At 40.7% G+C, this 21,449-nt stretch overlaps 1 pseudogene; it reads right to left on the minus strand.

Annotated features, from left to right (window-relative positions):
* Positions 1-5,480: 5,480 nt before the first annotated feature.
* On the minus strand, positions 5,481-6,910 carry LOC102161121 (hsc70-interacting protein-like; annotated as a pseudogene).
* Between the last annotated feature and the right edge of the window lie 14,539 nt (positions 6,911-21,449).

A 21,449-nucleotide genomic window follows, 5' to 3' on the forward strand; every position in this document is an offset into this window, starting at 1 on the left:
CCATCTTTAGACCAAGAAGAGAAAAAAAATGTAAATACAAGTAGAAAGCAGACTTTAAAGAGTCGGTATTTTCCGATCTGAAAAGTACATTTTTAAATGATTTTTATTTTTTCCATTATAGTTGGTTTACAGTGTTGTCAATTTTCTACTGTATAGTGAAGTGACCCAGTCACACATACATATATACATTCTTTTTCTCACACTATCCTCCATCATCCTCCATCACAAGTGACTAGATATAGTTCACAGTGCTATACATATACAGCAGGATCTCATTGCCTTTCCATTCCAAGTAGATGCAGTAGTTTGCATCTACTAACCCCAGATTCCCAGTCCATCCCACTCCCTCCCCTCTTGGCAACCACAACTCTGTTCTCCAAGTCCATGAGTTTCTTTTCTGTGGAATAGTTCATTTGTGCCATATATTAGATTCCAGACATAAGTGCTATCATACGGTATTTTTCTCTTTCTGACTTCACTTAGTATGAGAATCTCTAGTTACATCCATGTTGCTGTAAGTGGCGTTATTTTGTTCTTTTTGATGGCTGAATAGTAGTCCATTGTATGTATGTACCACATCTTCTTAATCCATTCATCTTTCAATGGATATTTATTTATTTATTTATTTATTTTTATTTATTATTATTATTTTTTATTTTCCCACTGTACAGCAAAGGGGTCAGGTTATCCTTACATGTATACATTACAATTACATTTTTTTCCCCACCCTTTGTTCTGTTGCAACATGAGTGTCTAGACATAGTTCTCAATGCTATTCAGCAGGATCTCCTTGTAAATCTATTCTAAGTTGTGTCTGATAAGCCCAAGCTCCCAATCCCTCCCACTCCCTCCCCCTCCCATCAGGCAGCCACAAGTCTTTTCTCCAAGTCTATGATTTTCTTTTCTGAGGAGATGTTCATTTGTGCTGGATATTAGATTCCAGTTATAAGTGATATCATATGGTATTTGTCTTTGTCTTTCTGGCTCATTTCACTCAGGATGAGATTCTCTAGTTCCATCCATGTTGCTGCAAATGGCATTATGTCGTTCTTTTTCATGGCTGAGTAGTATTCCATTGTGTGTATATACCACATCTTCCGAATCCAATCATCTGTCGATGGACATTTGGGTTGTTTCCATGTCCTGGCTATTGTGAAGAGTGCTGCAATGAACATGCGGATGCATGTGTCTCTTTTAAGTAGAGCTTTGTCCGGATAGATGCCCAAGAGTGGGATTGCGGGGTCATATGGAAGTTCTATGTATAGATTTCTAAGGTATCTCCAAACTGTTCTCCATAGTGGCTGTACCAGTTTACATTCCCACCAACAGTGCAGGAGGGTTCCCTTTTCTCCACAGCCCCTCCAGCACTTGTTATTTGTGGATTTATTAATGATGGCCATTCTGACTGGTGTGAGGTGGTATCTCATGGTAGTTTTGATTTACATGTCTCTTATAATCAACGACGTTGAGCATTTTTTCATGTGTTTGCTGGCCATCTGTATATCTTCAGATGAAAGATAGATAGAGAAATGTCTATTCAGGTCTTTTGCCCATTTTTCCATTGGGTTGTTGGCTTTTTTGCTGTTGAGTTGTATAAGTTGCTTGTATATTCTAGAGATTAAGCCCTTGTCGGTTGCATCATTTGAAACTATTTTCTCCCATTCTGTAAGTTGTCTTTTTGTTTTCTTGTTGGTTTCCTTTGCTGTGCAAAAGCTTTTCAGTTTGATGAGGTCCCATGGGTTTATTTTTGCTCTAATTTCTATTGCTTTGGGAGACTGACCTGAGAAAATATTCATGAGGTTGATGTCAGAGAGTGTTTTGCCTATGTTTTCTTCTAGGAGTTTGATGGTGTCCTATCGTATATTTAAGTCTTTCAGCCATTTGGAGTTTATTTTTGTGCATGGTGTGAGGGTGTGTTCTAGTTTCATTGCTTTGCATGCAGCTGTCCAGGTTTCCCAGCAATGCTTGCTGAATAGACTTTCTTTTTCCCATTTTATGTTTTTGCCTCCCTTGTCAAAGATTAATTGACCATAGGTGTCAGGGTTTATTTCCAGGTTCTCTATTCTATTCCATTGGTCTGTCTGTCTGTTTTGATCCCAGTACCACACTGTTTTGATGACTGTGGCTTTGTAGTATTTCTTGAAGTCTGGGAGGGTTATGCCTCCTGCTTGGTTTTTGTCTCTCAGGATTGCTTTGGTGATTCTGGGTCTTTTGTTGTTCCATATAAATGTTTGGATTGTTTGTTCTAGTTCTGTGAACAATGTCATGGGTAATTTGATAGGGATTGCATTAAATCTGTAGATTGCTTTGGGTAGTATGGCCATTTTTACAATATTGATTTTTCCAATCCAGGAGCATGGAATATCTTTCCATTTCTTTACATCTTCTTTGATTTCTTTGATTAAAGTTTTATAGTTCTCGGCATATAGGTCCTTTACCTCCTGGGTCAGGTATATTCCAAGGTATTTGATTTTGTGAGGTGCAATTTTAAAAGGTATCGTATTTTTGTATTCCTTTTCTAATATTTCATTGCTGGTATACAGAAATGCAACTGACTCCTGAATGTTAATCTTATAGCCTGCTACTTTGCTGAATTTATTAATCAGTTCAAGGAGTTTTGGGGTTGAGTCCTTAGGGTTTTCTATGTATAGTATCATGTCATCTGCATACAGTGACAGTTTTATCTCTTCTCTTCCTATTTGGATGCCTTTTATTTCTTTTGTTCGTCTAATTGCTGTGGCTAGGACTTCCAAAATTATGTTGAAGAGCAGTGGTGAGAGTGCGCATCCCTGTCTTGTTCCAGATTTGAGTGAGAAGGCTTTCAGTTTTTCTCCATTGAGTATTATATTTGCTGTGGATTTATCATAAATGGCTTTGATTATGTTCAGGAATGTTCCCTCTATACCCACTTTGGCGAGGGTCTTGATCATGAATGGATGTTGGACTTTGTCAAGAGCTTTTTCTGCGTCTATTGAGATGATCATATGATTTTTGACTTTTCTTTTGTTAATGTGGTGTATGACGTTGATTGATTTGCGTATGTTGAAGCATCCTTGTGAACCTGGGATGAACCCTACCTGGTCATGGTGTATAATTGTTTTGATATGTTGTTGGATTCGGTTGGCTAAGATTTTGTTGAGAATTTTTGCATCTATATTCATCAATGATATTGGGCGATAGTTTTCTTTTTTGGTGGTATCTCTGTCTGGTTTTGGAATTAGGGCGATGGTGGCATCATAGAATGTCTTTGGAAGTATTCCTTCTTCTTCAACCTTTTGAAAGAGTTTAAGGAGGATGGGAACCAATTCCTCTTTATATGTTTGATAGAATTCGCCTGTGAAGCCATCTGGTCCTGGACTTTTATTTGTAGGGAATGTTTTTATGACATTTTCAATTTCATTTCTAGTGATCGGTCTGTTCAGTTGGTCTGTTTCTTCTTGATTCAGTTTTGGCAGGCTGTAAGATTCTAGAAAATTGTCCATTTCTTCCAGATTATCAAACTTGTTGCCATATAGTTGTTCTCAATGGATATTTAGATTGTTTCCATGTCTTCGCTATTGTGAATAGTGTGCTGCAATGAACATGGGGGTGCATGCATCTTTTTTAATGAAAGTTTTGTCTAGATATATGCCCAGGAATGGGATTGCTGGGTCACATGGTAGTTCTAGATTTAGTTTTCTGATACCTCCCATACTGTTTTCCATAGTGGTTGTACCAATTTACATTCCCACCAAGAGTGTAGGAAGTCTCCCTTTTCTCCACACCCTCTCCAGCATTTGTTATTTATGGATTTATTAATGATGGCCATTCTGACTGGTGTGAGGTGGTACCTTGTAGTAGTTTTGATTTGCATTTCTCTAATTATCAGTGATGTTGAGCATTTTTTCATGTGCTTGTTGGCCATCTGTATGTCCTCTTTGCAGAAATGTCTTTTCAGGTCTTTTGCCCATTTTTCAATTGGGTTGTTAGTTTTTTTGCTGTTGAGTTGTATGAGTTGTTTGTACATTTTAGAGAGCCAGCCCTTGTCAGTTGTGTCATTTGAAACTATTTTCTCCTATTCTGTAGGTTGTCTTATTTTTTTTATGGTTTCCTTTGTTGTGCAAAAGCTTATCAGTTTGATTAGGTCCCATTGGTTTATTTTTGCTTTTATTTTTATTGCCTTGGGAGACCAACCTGAGAAAACATTTGTAAGGTTGACATCAGAGAATGCTTTGCCTATGTTTTCTAGGAGTTTTATGGTGTCTTGTCTTATGTTTAAGTCTTTAAGCAATTTTATTTTTGTGCATGGTGTGAGGGTGTGTTCCAGTTTCACTGATTTACATGCAGCTATCCAGTTTTCCCAGCACCTCTTGCTGAAGACTCTCTTTTTCCCATTTTATATTCTTACCTCCTTTGTCGAGGATTAATTGACTGTAGGTGTGTGGGTTTATTTCTGGGTTCTCTATTCTGTTCCATTGGTCTGTATGTTTGTTTTGGTACCAGAGAAAAGTACATTTTAAACACAGAAATATACAGAGAAAAGTATTCCCTTATTTCCCCATGTGGAAATAAAATGAAACATTTATTTTAGATATCAGACAAGAAGAGAGCTATGTAATCTGATTTTATTGCAGCATTATAAAAATCATCCCTTCACCACAATGTAAGATTTAAATGCATCTGTGCAAGGGTACATGTTATAGAAACTGTAATAAGATTGCTGCTGCCCTGCCAAGTAGTTCTAGTCCCTACCCAGGTCCTACTGCAATACTGGTGGTCCTCATAGTTTTATGGAAGCAAATCATTAAAAATAATAATAATAAGATTGTGGGAGTTCCCGTTGTGGCGCAGTGGTTAACGAATCCGACTAGGAACCATGAGGTTGCGGGTTCGGTCCCTGCCCTTGCTCAGTGGGTTGACTATCCGGCGTTGCTGTGAGCTGTGGTGTAGGTTGCAGACTCGGCTCGGATCCTGCGTTGCTGTGGCTGTGGTGTAGGCTGGTGGCTACAGCTCCGATTCGACCCCTAGCCTGGGAACCTCCACATGCTGCAGGAGCGGCCCAAGAAATAGCAAAAAGACAAAAAAAAAAAAAAAAAAAAAAAAATAATAATAATAAGATTGTGATGATCATTGTACAACTACAAAAGTAATAAGTTCATTGAGTAATAAAAAAAGAAATAATAAGACAATTAAAAAGACAAAAAAATGCTTCAGTAGCCATATATCCAAGTCAAAGTTCATCTATTTAAATGTTGTATTTGTCCCCACTAATAAATCTTTATTTCACTCAAACTTGAGCAATAAATCTTGCATACTGAAGTATTTTCCTTGCCTATTTAATTCAAAGGAAAAAAACCCAAAAATGTAGGTATTAACACATACTTAATTTGTCTTAAATATTTTAAGGTTTAAAAATTGTTTAAAGTTTTAAATTTCTAATAGGAAAACACTATCTGAATGAATACTCTAGCGGCAAACCACTGTAAAATGTTTCAGCTGCATTTGGGGCAGGGGGGTAGGGATTACCTTCAAAGCACCCCAGTTTTCTTCATGAGAAAGTCAGAAGTACCCTGACCTGTATTATTGAGACATCCATTAGGTGATCTAAGTTGCTTTTCCTTCAGCAAGGGCTTTATTTGTCAGAAGGGCTTTATGCTTGACCTCCAGATTTGGCCGACAATTTACTGATGAGATTCATAACCTTGGGTTGCTCTGATATTTCGACACATTTTCTGGGGTCTGCACCACATCCTGGAAGGCCACCATAACTTCTGGATCCTGCGTGGCTAAAAGAACCTCTGGATCTCTAAGAATTTCGTTAGGCCCAGGCATTCCTGTCCTTCCAGGCATGCCCCTTCCCATTCCAGGCATTCCTCCTGGAAAACCACCTGGAAAGGAGCCACACCAAGCCACTCCAAGCTCCAAGCTCCAAGCTGCTCCTGATTGATTGGATTAATTGCCTTCTGGCTTCTTCCTCCCTCTGGGCTCTCTCTTGTTCTTCCCGAGCCTTCTTAACCCTTTCTATTCTTCCTTTTATCTCGATCTTCACATCTTCACTCATACTTTCCCTATGTTCAGCAACTTTCTGGGCCCTTGGTTGAACTTCTTTCAGCTTTGCACTGGCATCTTCACCATCATCCAGCTTACAGGCAAGGCCAAGATCATGGGCTGCTCCTTCCCAGTGGCCCAGAAGCCTGTGTGCTTTCCCTCACTCCTTGTATGGCTGAGCTTGATCAGGACTTATTTCAGTAGCTCTGTCACAGTCTCTGATGGCAGCATTTGACTTCTGTAATTTGGTGAAGACACTGGCTCTCTTGGCATACAGATTGGCCAAACGAGGATTTAGCTTGATGGCATCTATGAACAAGTCAGTGACTTTCTGTAGTTCACCATTATTTAGGGCATCAATGGAAGACACTTTTTTTTTTTTTTTTTTTATCATTTCCCTGATTCATCATCTCCTCAGTTATCTCTACATTTTCATCTTCCATTTCCTGAGGGGCATCAGTGTCTGGTTCCATCACACCTTCATTGTCAGTTTCTAGATCACTTTCCTGGCCTGATGGTTCGTCTGTCTTTAGGTTTTCCTCTGCCTTCTTACTGTTTTCTCTTCCTTGGTATTTTCTTCTGATTTAGTTTTATGAACAGCAGGTGGTATTTTACCCTCCCCTCCCCCATGGGCTCCACCTACTCTCTCAGGAAACACATTTCCTTGGGGTAAAGGATGCTCAGGTCCTGCTTACACATTTTCATGAAGGCTCAAAGCTCGCTCACTTTGCAGGGGTCCATGGTCCGGACACGGCGGGAGGTGGCAGGCTCAGCAGTGGCTATGGCCTGATTCCAGGCCCGGACACTGGCTCAGTAGGGCGTAAAGGCTGCTTGGCTTTCAATGAATAAGGCACTAAATTAAACATTCTGGTTTTCTACATAAGATAGCATCAAGTAATAATCAGATGGTGGCTATACAGTATTGTCAGTTTCAGAGGAAAGATTGTTTGATTGTTGCCTTCCAAAACTTTCCAAAAAGAGTTGAAAGAAATCTGGATGTCTCTGAGAGAGTGTATATTGGATTGCCAGGGCTGCCATGACCAAATACCATAGACTGTGTGGCTTAAACAACAGGAATTAATTTTCTCCCGGGTATGGAGGCTGGAAGCCCAAGGTCAAAGTGTTGGCAGGCTTGGTGTTACCTGGGCCCCTGTTCCTTGGCCACAGATGGCGGCCTTCTGTCTGTGTCTTCACAGGGCCTCCTTCTCTCAATGCACATACATCCCAGGTGTCTCTCTCTCTTCCCTAAGGATACCAATCATACTGATTAGGACTCCACTTACCAGTCTCAGGTGATGAATTTCATCATCTCTTTGAAGGCTCTGTTTCCAGTTCCCTGGATTAGAGGCCACTCATATGATCTCACTTAATTACCTTGTTAAAATCCCATCTCCAAAATGATTACATTCTGAGGTACTGGGTTTGGGGTTTCAACACAGGAATTTTGAGAGAATGCAATTAGGCTCATAACAGAGTGAAGGTGGAGTTCCCACAGTGACTCAGCAGTAATGAACCCAACTAGTATCCATGAAGATGCGGGTTCCATCCTTGGCTTTGCTCAGTGTGTTAAGGATCCAGCATTGCGGTGAGCTGTGGTGTAGTTGCAGATGCGGCTCAGATCTGGCAGTGCTGCGGCTGTGGTGTAGGCTGGCAGATGTAGCTCCAATTTGACCCCTAGCCTGGGAACCTCCATATGCTGTACCTGTGGCCCTAAAAAAGCAAATAAAACCCGAAAAAACAAAAAAAGCAGAGTGGATGGGCAAAATGTGGTGGCCACGCACTGGGAGGTATCACACAGCAATCAGAAGCACTGGGTTAGATGGACATAAAGCAACGTGGATGGATTCTAAGAACACAATGCTGCACGAGAAACATAAGGAATAGAAAGAAGCATGTAACCCAATACTATTTCTGTAAATTAAAGATATGTGCCCTGGGGAGTGTCCACTGTGCCTCAGAGGGTTAAGAACACGACTAGCATCCATGAGGATGCGGGTTCAAACCCTGTCCTCGCTCAGTGGGTTAAGGATTGGACATTGCCGTGAGCTGTGGTATAGGTTGTAGACCCGGCTTGGATCCCACATTGTGTTGCTGTGGCTGTGGGGCAGGCCAGCAGTCGCAGCTCCGATTTGACCTCTAGCCTGGGAACTTCCATATGCTGCAGGTGCGGCCCTAAAACAAAAACAGTACCCTTAGTGCACGTTAGGCCGGGACATTTACAAAAAAGACAAACCATACCTTTAAAACAGCACAGTAGTTGCCTGTTGTTACCAGGAGAAGAATGGGGAATGGGGTTTTTTGTTTTTTGTTTTGTCTTTTTTTGCCTTTTCTAGGGCCGCTCCTGTGGCATATGGAGGGTCCCAGGCTAGGGGTCGAATTGGAGCTGTAGCCACCAGCCTACACCAGAGCCACAGCAACTCGGGATCCCAGCCGTGTTTGCGACCCACACCACAGCTCACGGCAACGCCAGATCCTTAGCCCACTGAGCGAGGCCAGGGATCAAACCTGCAACCTCATGGTTCCTAGTCGGATTCGTTAACCACTGAGCCACAACGGGAACTCTGGTTTTTTTTTTTTTAAGGCACATTAATGAAAGGGGTGGGCAGGGAAGAGGAAGAAAGAATTAGGCAGAACGGTGGTGATAACATACCATAAACCCTGATGAGTACGAAGAACTCAACCTTCTGGCCCTGTGATCCAAAATTAAATATAAACAGTGAGGAAACCATGGCACCTTTCCCTCATCTTTTTGAGAGTGTAGAAAGAGCTTTGGCTACAGTCCAGTTCCACAGACACAAGACAACCTCTTTTTCTCTTTTTTTAACTGAGACATGTGGCCCAAGGGGTGATATCTCATCGCAACAACCATAACCTTTTGCAACATCTGGGGCACAGAGAATTTATGATTTCCTCTCTTCTCTAAGGAAAATATTGCAAAGTCACCAACATAACAAGCATGTGCTTGTAATGGCAGAAGGCCAGATATAAAGACTTTGAAAAACATTTCATGCCAGTTACATCCAGGGGCAGACCATGCTGGTTTCCTGTCCAATATCCAACCTCCCTTTCGTCTTTCCTACATACATACCCTAATTCTGTTTAGGGTAGTAAGGTGCCCAGTTAAAGAACCCTGCTTTCCAGGCTCCTTGGTAGCTGGGGTTTTGATGTAGTTCTGGTCAATAAGATATAAGCAGAAATCCAATGGGAAAGTTTTAGGAAAGTTACTGGTTCCCAATTAAAAATAAAAAGAGACATACATCCCAGAGTAAAAATTCAACAAATAAAATAAATAAATAAAAGGGGCAAAGTCATAGACATGCACATTTTGTCTTTTATCTTTCTTCCTGCCTGGAGTGTGAAGATGCTGCCCCCTGGGGCAGCAAACGTCTTGTGACCTTGGAGACACTCGCTACAGATGGCAGCAGAGGAAGGGAGGAGTCTGGTTTCTGGAGTAGTCGCATGAGCCCTGGATTTTCTTCTCTACTCCTTGTTACAAAAAGTGCTTTTTAAGCCACTGTGGTTTGGATTTCTGGAATGCAGTGAATCCAGCCCTGACCTCCTGGGAATGGAACAGGTTAACCCTGCTGGAGCAGGTTCCCTGTTCTTCGGGATGAAGAGAGGACCATGATGGCAATGGGTCAGGAAGGCCCCTCTGCCTGTGGGCTGTGTTCCCAAAGCTTAGAATGTTGCATATGTGGAGTAAATCTTAGGGAAACATCTGCCATGCCCATTACTTAAACAGGACTGTAAAGATTAAGTGTGACATGGCATGTAAAGTACTGGCAAGCAGCAAGCCCCCCAAACAACTTTATTATCCTTCTGTCTTCTCTATCTTAGATTTTCTTAATTAATTAATTTATTTTTTTTTAGGCTGCACCTGCAGCATATGGAGATTCCCAGGCTAGGGGTCTATTCAGAGCTACAGCGACCTACACCACAGCTCATGGCAACGTCGGATCCTTAACCCACTGAGCGAGGCCAGGGATCAAACCCGCAACCTCATGGTTCCTAGTCGGATCCGTTTCTGCTGCACCACGACAGGAACTCCTCTGTTGTGGATTTCTTAATTAAATATTTTAAAATATGTTTATTGAGTTATGAACAAAGCATGTTTCAGTTACATCAGAGAATCAATGAGGAAGACACTATCTGCTATCAGATATTGAACTGTTATTAAATCACAGGTATGCAGTCTTTGAGGCAAATAAGAATTAGAGCAGTAAAGTGCTTGGAACAAAGTATCCTTCAAACATTTACTTGATGTCAAATAGAAGGTATCAGTAAGGTGTGGTCACACCAGGTCAAACAGGATCCTAGTCATCGTTACTCAGTAAGGTTTAGTCATTGATTTGCCCAGTCAATGTGATTTAGCTAAGTCATGGTTGTTAAACTATCACACAGAGTTAGACTTTGGGGTAAAGGATCAAGGGAAAAGATTTTCCTTTGGTCTGAGACAATCTTATTCAATTCAGTCCCCTCTGGAGTTCCCGTAATGGCCCAGTCAAAATGAATCTGACCAGGAACCATGAGGTTGAGGGTTTGATCCCTGGTCTCACTCAGTGGGTTAAGGATCCAGTGTTGCCGTGATCTGTGGTGTAGGTCACAGATGTAGCTCGGATCTGGCATTGCTGTGGCTGTGGTGTAGGCTGGTAGCAACAGTTCTGATTAGACCCCTAGCCTGGGAACCTCCATATGCCACAGGTGTGGCCCTAAAAATTGGAAAAAAAAAAAATTCAGTCCTCTGGCTTTGGATTTCAGAGCTGCTGCTCTAGCTAGCTGTATTAAAAGGATACAATAGCACAAATAATAAGAGAATGCATCTCATCAAATAATTCAGACAATGCAGATGTTTACCACTTAAGAAGCAAAAGTCAATATACTTCCCATGTTTTTCTACGGCAATGCAGTTTCACAATAAACAGACACTCCTCTTCCTTCTCTAAAACTTCCATTTCATTGGTCTGATGAGATAATGCTTGGGAAATAATTATGAAACTGGGTAGTAATATTTGTCTCATAACTGAAAGAATCCCTTAATAGTGTAGGACAATCATTTGGGGGAAGAATGATTATGCCTCTTCCCGAAGCACTAGTAGATGTGCTGGTGCAGCACCGACTGTGAGCCTTACCTTAGAGAATCCCTTGGTAGCTAGTATTTCTGAAGTTCTAAGAGGCAAAATAAGTTAGACTCAATCACATAGTTAATCAGTGGCAGGGTTGAGATTTGAATCTGAGTAAACAAGATCCAAAACCCTGAACTTTTCACTATTGTATTTTTACCTCCCAATACAGGTGAGATGGATTCCCTCTTGTAGGTAAGAGCAAATTTAGGAAAGGTCACACTTATGGGATGTCTGTAAACTACTATCAGCAGTGATATTTTGGAGATGCAAATATACTGAATGTCTTGGAATGTTCCTCTCTCATCCTGGCTTCCCTTCTCGGTGCCTCTCCCATCCTCCTACCCACTTGGCTAGCATCTGATGCAATTCTGTGGCTGGACTTCTTTCTGCCTCATGATGACTGTTCTGGAACTGGGGCAGAGAAATATAACATGAACTTGAACATCTTTTTGTACCAGTAAATAACAAAGTGTGTAAAATATTATGGGGACAGAAAAAAAAAAAAGGATGGGGGCCATGTCAAAAAGACAGAGAAACCCTCTTAAAGGAGCTTCCATTGGCCACATCTAAGTCAATTTGTGCATCAAAACAAATTTGAAATTAAATATTAGCACCCACAGGATTACTAAAAATAAATATATGTTAATATAATTAACATATTTTATCACCCGTAAAATAAGTTACCAGGGGTTCATAAATGTAGAGATAAGGAAAGGATCTTCCTTCCCGTAGAATGCCAACTAACAAATGTGGATGAAATGATGGAGTTAAAAATGTCACCATCTTGAAATGATATAAAATGGGGTTGTGACGACTGTTGTACAATTATACATGTAATAAAATTCATTGAGTAATTAAAAGAAAGAAAAAAAGAATGTCACCATTTTGCATTGATTCAGGCAAAAATCATGGCAGCTAAAGTAAGCAGGTGAAAGTCTGATAAGGGATGGAATGAGTCCAAAAGTACATCTTCACAAATTATTTATGCAAGGGGCAAAAGGTAGGTTTACCATGGAAGACCTAGACGGGTAAGTGGTCAAAGTCAACATCACCACTTATGCGACAAACAGATATATCTTATGCTTTCTGCTGTTATGCCCTGAGGACACAACGTCAATTCTCCAATCTTCCTGTCAGAAATGCATAACCTGAACTTCATCGTGAGGAAATATCAGACCAACTCCAATTGTAGGACCTTCTACAAAAGAACTAGCTGGTTATCTTCAAAAGTGTCCAGGTCATGGAAATCAGGGAAAGACTGGGGAACTGATTGCTAGATTACAGGAGACAAAAGGGACATTACAATTAAATGTAATGCAGGAACCTGGACTGGACTGGGGGCAAAAGGATAGCTAGCTATTAAGGGCATGACTGAAACAACTGTCCCACAGCCAATATAATACTCAAAGGAGAAAAGCTAAAAGCTTTCCCACTTCAAATCTGGAACAAGACAAGGATGCCCACTCTCACCACTTTTATTCAACGTCGTATTGGAAGTGCTAGCCACAGCAATCAGACAAACAAAAGAAATAAATGTGTCCAAATTGGAGGAGAAGAGGTAAAATTGTCACTCTATGCAGATAACATGATACTATGTATAGAAAACCCTAAGGACTCCACACAAAAACTACACAAACTGATCAATGAATTCAGCAAAGTAGTAGGATACAAGATTAACATTCAGGGGAATTCCCATCATGGCTCAGTGGAAATGAATCTGACTAGCATCCATGAGGACATAGGTTCGATCCCTGGCCTCACTCAGTGGGTTAAGGATCCAGTGTTGCCATGAGCTGTGGTGTAGGTCGCAGATGCAGCTTGGATCCTGTGTTGCTTTGCCTGTGGCATAGGCCGATGGCTACAGCTCTGATTTGACCCCCAGCCTGGGAACCTCCATATGCTGTCCATGGGTGTGGCCCTACAAAAACCAAAAAAAAAAAAAAAAAAAAAAAAGATTAACATTCAGAAATTGACTGCATTTCTGTATACTAACAATAAAATACTAGAGAAGAGATATAAAAACACAATACCTTTTAAAATTGCACCCCCAAAATTAAATACTTAGGAATAAACCTGCCCAAGGAGGTGAAAGACTTATATGCTGAGAACTATAAAACAATAATCAAGGAAATTAAAGAAGATTCAAAGAAATGGAAAGATATTCCATGCTCCTGGACTGGAAGAATTTATATCACTAAAATGGCCATACTACCCAATGCAATCTACAGATTTAATGCGATCCCTATCTATTACCCATGATGTTTTTCACAGAACTAGAACAAACAATCCACAAATTTATATGGAACCATAAAAGGCCCAGAATCATCAAAGCAATCCTGAGGGGAAAAAAAAAAAAAGCAGGAGGAATAATTCTTCCAGATTTCAGACAATATTACAAAGCTACAGTAGTCAAGATAGTGTGGTACTGATACAAAAACAGACATATAGACCAATGGAACAGAATAGAGAACCGAGAAATAAACCCAGACACCTTATGGCCAATTAATTTTCAACAAAGGAGGCAAGACTTTAAAATGGGGAAAAGTCTCTTTAGCAAGTGGTGCTGGGAAAACTGGACAGTTGCATGTTAATCAGTGAAACTAGAATATACCCTTACATTATGCGCAAAAATAAACTCAAAATGGCTTAAAGACTTAAACATAAGACAAGACACCATAAAACTCCTAGAAGAGAACATAGGCAAAACATTCTCTGACAACAACCTTATGAATGTTTTCTCAGGTCAGTCTCCCAAAGCAATAGAAATAAAAACAGAAATAAACCAAGGGACCTAATCAAACTGACAAGCTTTTGCACAGCAAAGGAAACCATAAAAAAAGGTCAACATTTTGGGGAGAAAATAGTTGCAAATGATTCAACCAACAAGGTTTTAATCTTCAAAATATACAAAAAACTCATACAATATACAAAATACAAACAACCCAATTGAAAAATGGCCAGGAGACCTAAATAGACATTTCTGCAAAGAGGACATACAGATGGCCAACAAGCACATGAAAAAATGCTCAACATCACTGATAATTAGAGAAATGCAAATCAAAACTACTACAAGGTACCACCTCACACCAGTCAGAATGGCCATCATTAATAAATCCATAAATAACAAAGGCTGGAGAGGGTGTGGAGAAAGGGACTCCTCCTACACTGTTGGTGGGAATGTAAATTGGTACAACCACTGTGGAAAACAGTATGGGAGGTATCTCAGAAAGCTAAATCTAGAACTACCATGTGACCCAGCAATCCCATTCCTGAGCATATATCTAGACAAAACTTTCATTAAAAAAGATGCATGCACCCCCATGTTCATTGCAGCACACTATTCACAATAGCGAAGACATGGAAACAACCTAAAAGTCCATTGAAAGATGAGGGATTAAGAAGATGTGGTACATATACACAATGGAATACTACTCAGCCGTAAAAAAGAATAAAATAATGCCACTTGCAGCAACATGGATGTAACTAGAGACTCTCATATTAAGTGAAGTAAGTCGGAAAGAGAAAGACAAATACCATATGATATATATATGTGTATCGTATGTACATATGTGTGTATGTGTGTATATATATATATATATATATATATATATACACACATACACTGGGTCACTTTGCTGTATAGTTGCAATTGACAGAACATTGTAAATCAACTATAATTTTTATTTTTATTTTTTTATTTATAATGATTTTTATTTTTTCCATTATAGCTGGTTTACAGTGTTCTGTAATTTTCTACTATACAGCAAGGTGACCCAATTACACATATATGTATACATTCTTTTTTCTACATTATCATGCGCCACTATAAGTGACTAGACATAGTTCCCAGTGCTCAACTATAATTCTTAAAAATTAAAAAAAAACTTTTTTAAAAGAAACAACTGTGGAGTTCCTGTCGTGGCGCAGTGGTTAACGAATCCGACTAGGAACCATGAGGTTGAGGGTTCGATCCCTGGCCTTGCTCAGTGGGTTAAGGATCGGGTGTTGCCGTGAGCTGTGGTGTAGGTTGCAGACACTGCTCGGATCCCGCGTTGCTGTGGCTCTGGCGTAGGCCGGTGGCTACAGCTCCAATTAGACCCCTAGCCTGGGAACCTCCATATGCCGCAAGAGCGGCCCTAGAAAAGGCAAAAAGACAAAAAAAAAAAAAAAGAAATAAACAAAAATAAATAAAAGAAACAACTATGACATTTGAATATACCCCATAGATTAGATTAGCAGTTGGCAAACTAGGTATGGCCCTCTGGTCAAATCCCGCCTACTATTTTTGTATGGCTTGCAGGATAAGAATGGTTTTTACATTTTTAAAATTATGTGGTGAGGATCCAGGTTCAATCTCTGGCCTCGCTCACTGGGTTAAGGACCCAGCATTGCAGTGAGGTGTGATGTAGGTCACAGATGTGGCTCAGATCCTGTGTTGCTGTGGCTGTGGTGTAGGCCAGCAGCTGTAGCTCTGACTCAACCCCTAGCTTGGGAACTCCCGTATGCCATGAGTTCGGCACAAAAAAGCAAAAAAAAAAAGAAAGAAAATAGCATAGTATCTACGTTAAGCATCTTGATTTTGTTAATTACATTGTAGTTGGACGAAAGAGAATGTCTTCATACTTAGGAAATACTGAAGTGTTAAGGAGTATAAGGGCATGACGAATGCAATTTACTCCCAAAAGATTCAGGAAAAAAAATCTGTATAGACACACACACACACACACACAACACAAATGACAAGCAAAGGGGAATATATTAATAATGGCTGAATCTAAGTAAAATGCATATGAGAGTTCTTTATACTATTCTGGTAGCTCTTCTGAAAGTTCGAAATTACATAAAAATTAAAAAATTATAAAAATAATGATTGGAAGTTCCCGTCATGGCCCAGTAGTTAGCGAATCCAACTAGGAACCATGAGGTTGCGGGTTCGATCCCTGGCCTTGCTCAGTGGGTTAAGGATCTAGCGTTGCCGTGAGCTGTGGTGTAGGTTACAGACGCGGCTTGGATCCCGTGTTGCTGTGGCTCTGGCGTAGGCCGGTGGCTACAGCTCCGATTGGACCCCTAGCCTGGGAACCTCCATATGCCACAAGAGCGGCCCTAGAAAAGGCAAAAAGACAATAATAATAATAATAATAATAATAATAATAATAATAATGATAAATGTTCAAACTCAAGCTTTACAGAGGACTGATAACAGAAACTTCCAACTGAGTGGCTTTTATGGAACTTTTGTAAGATTTTAATTGAAAATGTTGTCCTACCAAGCAATATGTTTTTAATTTGGTTACAGCAAAGTTTGCCTCCACAAAGTAGTTATCTGTTGGTCGCTTTTCTTTTAGGGGGAGGTGGGTGAGTGGGTAAGAAAATGAAAAACCAAACTAAAACAAACAAACAAAAAAACCTGGCATGATTTTCTGCTTTACATTAAAGCCGAGAAAGATAAAGATTTAAGTAATCAACCTAACAGATATCTGGTTCCATTTTGCTTTACTTCCTATAAGTCTTTTTCTCTCTTTTTAAACACCATCAGTTGTTCATACATAATTGATGTGTTTCAAATCCTTTTCAGAATAGGTAGTGTTTCTTTGAATGTGAAATTAAAAAGTTTCTTCCTATGAAAAGCGTTTAAAACAATGACCAAAGGACCAAAGGTGAGATTGACCAACAGCTTTATCAGACAGTCATGGCTTCATTACAATCTCTAATTTATACCAAATGTCTTTAAGGCAATCTACCAAGGATTAGACAATTCTGTCCAAAAAACATAGAAAAATAGATAAAGAGATTCAAAAGGGAACTGCGAGAGCAACAGGACAATGGCAGATCCAAGTTTCAAATTTTCATTCAAAAAATATAGATCATAGATTGCTGCTATTATAGAGGTTACTACAGATTTCCTTTCAGTGGGAACCTTTGATGAATGCACCCAACTCATGGGAAAACATGTGTCCCCAGTGTAGGGATGAGGAAGGGAGGAAGGAAAGAATAGAAGTGGGAATAGGAGTTCCCGTCGTGGCGCAGTGGTTAACGAATCCGACTAGGAACCATAAGGTTGCGGGTTCGATCCCTGCCCTTGCTCAGTGGGTTAACGATCCCGGCGTTGCCGTGAGCTGTGGTGTAGGTTGCAGAGACTGCTCGGATCCCGTGTTGCTGTGGCTCTGGTGTAGGCCAGTGGCTACAGCTCCAATTAGACCCCTAGCCGGGGAATCTCCATATGCCGCGAGAGCGGCCAAAGAAATAGCAAAAAGACAAAAAAAAAAAAAAAAAAAAAAAAAGAAGTGGGAATGAAGGGAGGGAGGGACAGAGTCAAAAAGAGGTAAAAAGAAATTACACCAGATTTTTGAAGTCAAGGAGGCAGTTTTCAGAGACAATTAGAATCTGCCCTAGCTTCTCAATTATCATAGAATGAAATCTCTCCCAAGGCCTTTTTAGTTTGTTTTAAACCAGAAGGAGTTTGTGTGAAGACCTAACAGAATTTCCATTATTTTTAGAATGGTCTTGTTATTCAGGTTGAAATTTACTGGTAATAAGGCACTCATAAATTATATAGTAACAATTTGTTTCCTCCTTCTTATAATATTAAAAATAACATAAATCAGAGATCCCTCCTGGCTCCGAGGCTTACGGATACGGCATTGTCACTTCTGTGGCTCTGGTTATAGCTCTGGGGTGGGTTTGATCCCTAGCCTGGGAACTTCCACATGCTGCGGGCCTGGCCAAAAAAATTTTTTAAATAAAATAAAAACAACAAAAATTGGAGTTCCTGCTATGGCACAGTGGGTTGGGGATTCAACTATGGAGGCCCAGGTTTGATCTCTGGCCTGGGAACTTCCATGTGCCCTAGACGAGGGAGGAAAAAAAAAAAAAAATCACTGCAGCATTTTGGTGACTAGGCATTTTCTGAATGAAAGGAAAGCGATCTAAATGGGGAGCCTCCCTGCAGTTCGAGTCAAATTCAGGCAGGACCTCTCTAAATCAGCCCTTGATGAGGCAATTTTCTAGGAAAGCAATTGTTTAGGGAATGAATCAGGAATTCATTGGTTATTGTTTGGTTAACCTTAACCAAATATTTTTTTTAACCACCCTTGCCTTCTTCATTTGCTTATTTTAAATTGTAAGTATATGGAAAAAAATTTACTTTTTTTTTTTTTTTGTCTTTTTGCCATTTCTTGGGCCGCTCCTGCGGCATATGGGAGGTTCCCAGGCTAGGGGTCTAATCAGAGCTGTAGCCGCCAGCCTACGCCAGAGCCACAGCAACGCGGGATCCGAGCCACATCTGCGACCTACACCACAGCTCACGGCAACGCCAGATCATTAACCCACTGAGCAAGGGCAGGGACCGAACCCGCAACCTCATGGTTCCTAGTCGGATTCGTTAACCACTGCACCACGACGGGAACTCCCAAAAAAAATAAAATAAAAAATAAAAAAATTTACTTTTCTCATTGAAGACAATGCAGAAAACCCACAGGTGTTTGTATCTGGGTGGGAAGAGCAGATCTGGAGCCGAAGGCTGGCCTGACCTCTTCCCTGCTCTGTACCTCTGTAGAAGTCAAGTCTTTCTCAGGAGCTTACATACCTGTTCATGCTCCTGATAGAGTTGCAACACCATGTTGCAATCTCCAGCTTTAAGGACTATACACGTAATGATTTATAATTATTAACATAGGGACAAAGTGCTCTGTGCTAGGAATAAGCAGTCAGAAGCACTTTTCAAGGAGATGCAGGAACAGCTGACCCTGTTCATATTTTCTCCATTTGCCCTCTAGATCCATGCTCCACCTCGCTCCTCACAAATCCAGCCCTCTTCCCTCAGGCTTCTGCTTGCTTTTGTGGGTCTGGTATTGATTCTCCCTGTAGGTTACTTCAGACTGGCTGCGTCCTTTCATAAAAGCCATAGCTCCTTAGGCAGCCCCTGGCACACTTCCCTCTTCTGATCCCTTTGGGCCCGGGGGTTCTTCCCAGGCCCCACTGGTTTCCCTTTTCCCTGCACACTGCCCTTTGGCTGTGGGTGTGTGTGCCATCGGTCTCCCACTAGAGGCTACTCGGTCTAATTAACTTCTGTAAAAATGAAAGTATATTGACTTTGAAAGAAAAACATAAGTAAAAAAAGGTCTTTTAGACAAATGGTTTAAATGAACAAATATTGGAAAAAGGAACCCTCCCCAAAGTTATGTGGAAGCCAAGGACACCTTGCCATGCCACCCCTGTGGGTAATAACCTGCACCCCACGCTTCTCACTCCAGTAAAGAAAGCTTTACTCTCTGGACTGTAAACAGACAAACAAAATCCCAAGATCATGACATTGCAAACTTTTGTTTTTTTAAACCTGCATACTCTTAGTGCCCAAAGAAACAAACCTTGATTTTTTTCCTCTAAGTTAATTACTCCCTGACATAAGTTCATCCCTGGCATTTTCAATGCTGACCTTTTGCAAACGTGCAACATTCGTGGCTATCATGATCATATGAGAAAATACATTTTTCCACTAAGAACACGCTGAATGTAAATTTGGGAATGTTGGTCATTTTGTGATATTTTTTCATTTAAATATATGTTGTGTTTTTAATTTAATGTCTGTCCTTTTAAAGCTTGTTCTTTTCCCCTATCCTATCCTATCCTATTCTATTCTTTGACCATATCCATGGCATGTAGAAATTCCCAGGCCAGGGACTGAATCCAAGCCACAGCAGTGACAAGGCCAGATCCAAGCCGAACCTGTGACCTACACCACAGCTCATGACAACGCCAGATCCTTATCCCACTGAGCGAGGCCAGGGATCGAACCTGCAAACTCATGGTTCCTAGTCGGATTCGTTAACCACTGAGCCACGACGGGAACTCCTGTGTTCTTTTCTTTTTGATTCTGAGTCTTATACAGTGAGAACTCAAAATCCTGTGTTTTAAATAAAAGGAAATAAAATTAGTAGTTCCTGCTGTGGCACAGTGGGTTAAGAATCTGACTGCAGTGGCATGGGTTGGTGTGGGTTTGAACCTTGGCCTGGTACAGTGGGTAAACAATCCAGTGTTGCCGCAGCTGTGGCATAAGTCATGGCTGTGGCTTGGATTTGATTCCTGGCCTGGAACTTCCATATGCTGTGGATAGAGCCATTTTTTTAAAAAATGGAAATAAAATTATTGGCTTTATTAGGGAGGCATAAATATAGAGAAGAGTACAAAGTTTTGCTAAACATTTGAGGGCATTAAAAAAGTAACATTTACCTTTTTAAATTCATGATTCTTAAGCTTTGCTACTTATCCAAATCACCTGTGTGACTTATTAAGAATAAACAGCCTCTTCCAGACCTCCAGGGTCAGAACCTCCAGCGATCTAAATCATTATAGACTCTGCCATTTTGTATCATTATAAAATTTAGGGTCCTCACCGGTGAAATGAGATAACCTCATAGAACTGCTGTGAGGAGTAAGTGAGCTAATGTACGTAAACCACCACAACACTTAGACTTCTTCTTGATACATAGGAAGCACCATCGGAGTTTAGCTAGTGTTATTTTTGTTGGGAGACAATTCTCCATGTTTCTGCACGTCTTGGGACCGCCTTTGTCTTGGATTATCTTCTCCAGCACGTCTGTATCACAAATAGGCTTGGAAGATGTGGGGCCTCCCCCCAGCACAGGGGGCAGGTTTGTTTTCTATCTAGTGTAATTATGTCGCCCTCTGGTGAGAATGTCTATAATAAGGGATTTGGGCTCCCTAAGCTCAGAGCTCCTCAACTGAGATACGGATCCAACTGCAAACACGGCAGTCACGGGGGCCCCTCTGTCTTGCCCCCGTGGGCTTGGCGGTGCAAGAAGAAACCAACATGAACATGAACCTCATGCTGCTTGCTGTGCCATAAGTAAAGAGTCTTTCTCCTCTCACCCAGCAGTCTTGTGTCTTCTGCCAGCATCCATGAATCTGTGCCAGGCTAACTTGTTAGCTTGCAAAGGAAGGTAAAAATCGCAGCCCCTTCACAGTTCTTGCCCATTATAGAGTACGGATGCACACAGTCATGCTTAAAGAAGCATACTTCAGCCAAAAAAAAAGCAATTTCATTTTTCACTCCCATCTAAGTAAATATTTAAAAGCATTCAATTTATAATTATCTTATTGCACAACCATGGCACCATCGGGCATCTTCACAAGCAGCCAAGGTTCCTACCTTATCTTCTGCTTTGAAGGGTACTGTTAATGACCTTTGGAATCTAAATCCACTTGGCCCTTATCCAAAACCACTAATCAGTGGCCAAATGGTAGCGCTACAGAGGGATTGAAGAGAATTTGCATTTCTTA

This window comes from Sus scrofa, chromosome 1 (genome assembly GCF_054392235.1).
Source record: "Sus scrofa isolate SSC_HxYL_T2T_F1_AM1 chromosome 1, Sscrofa_HxYL_maternal_Yorkshire_Landrace_v2.0, whole genome shotgun sequence".
Classification (NCBI taxonomy): domain Eukaryota; kingdom Metazoa; phylum Chordata; class Mammalia; order Artiodactyla; family Suidae; genus Sus; species Sus scrofa.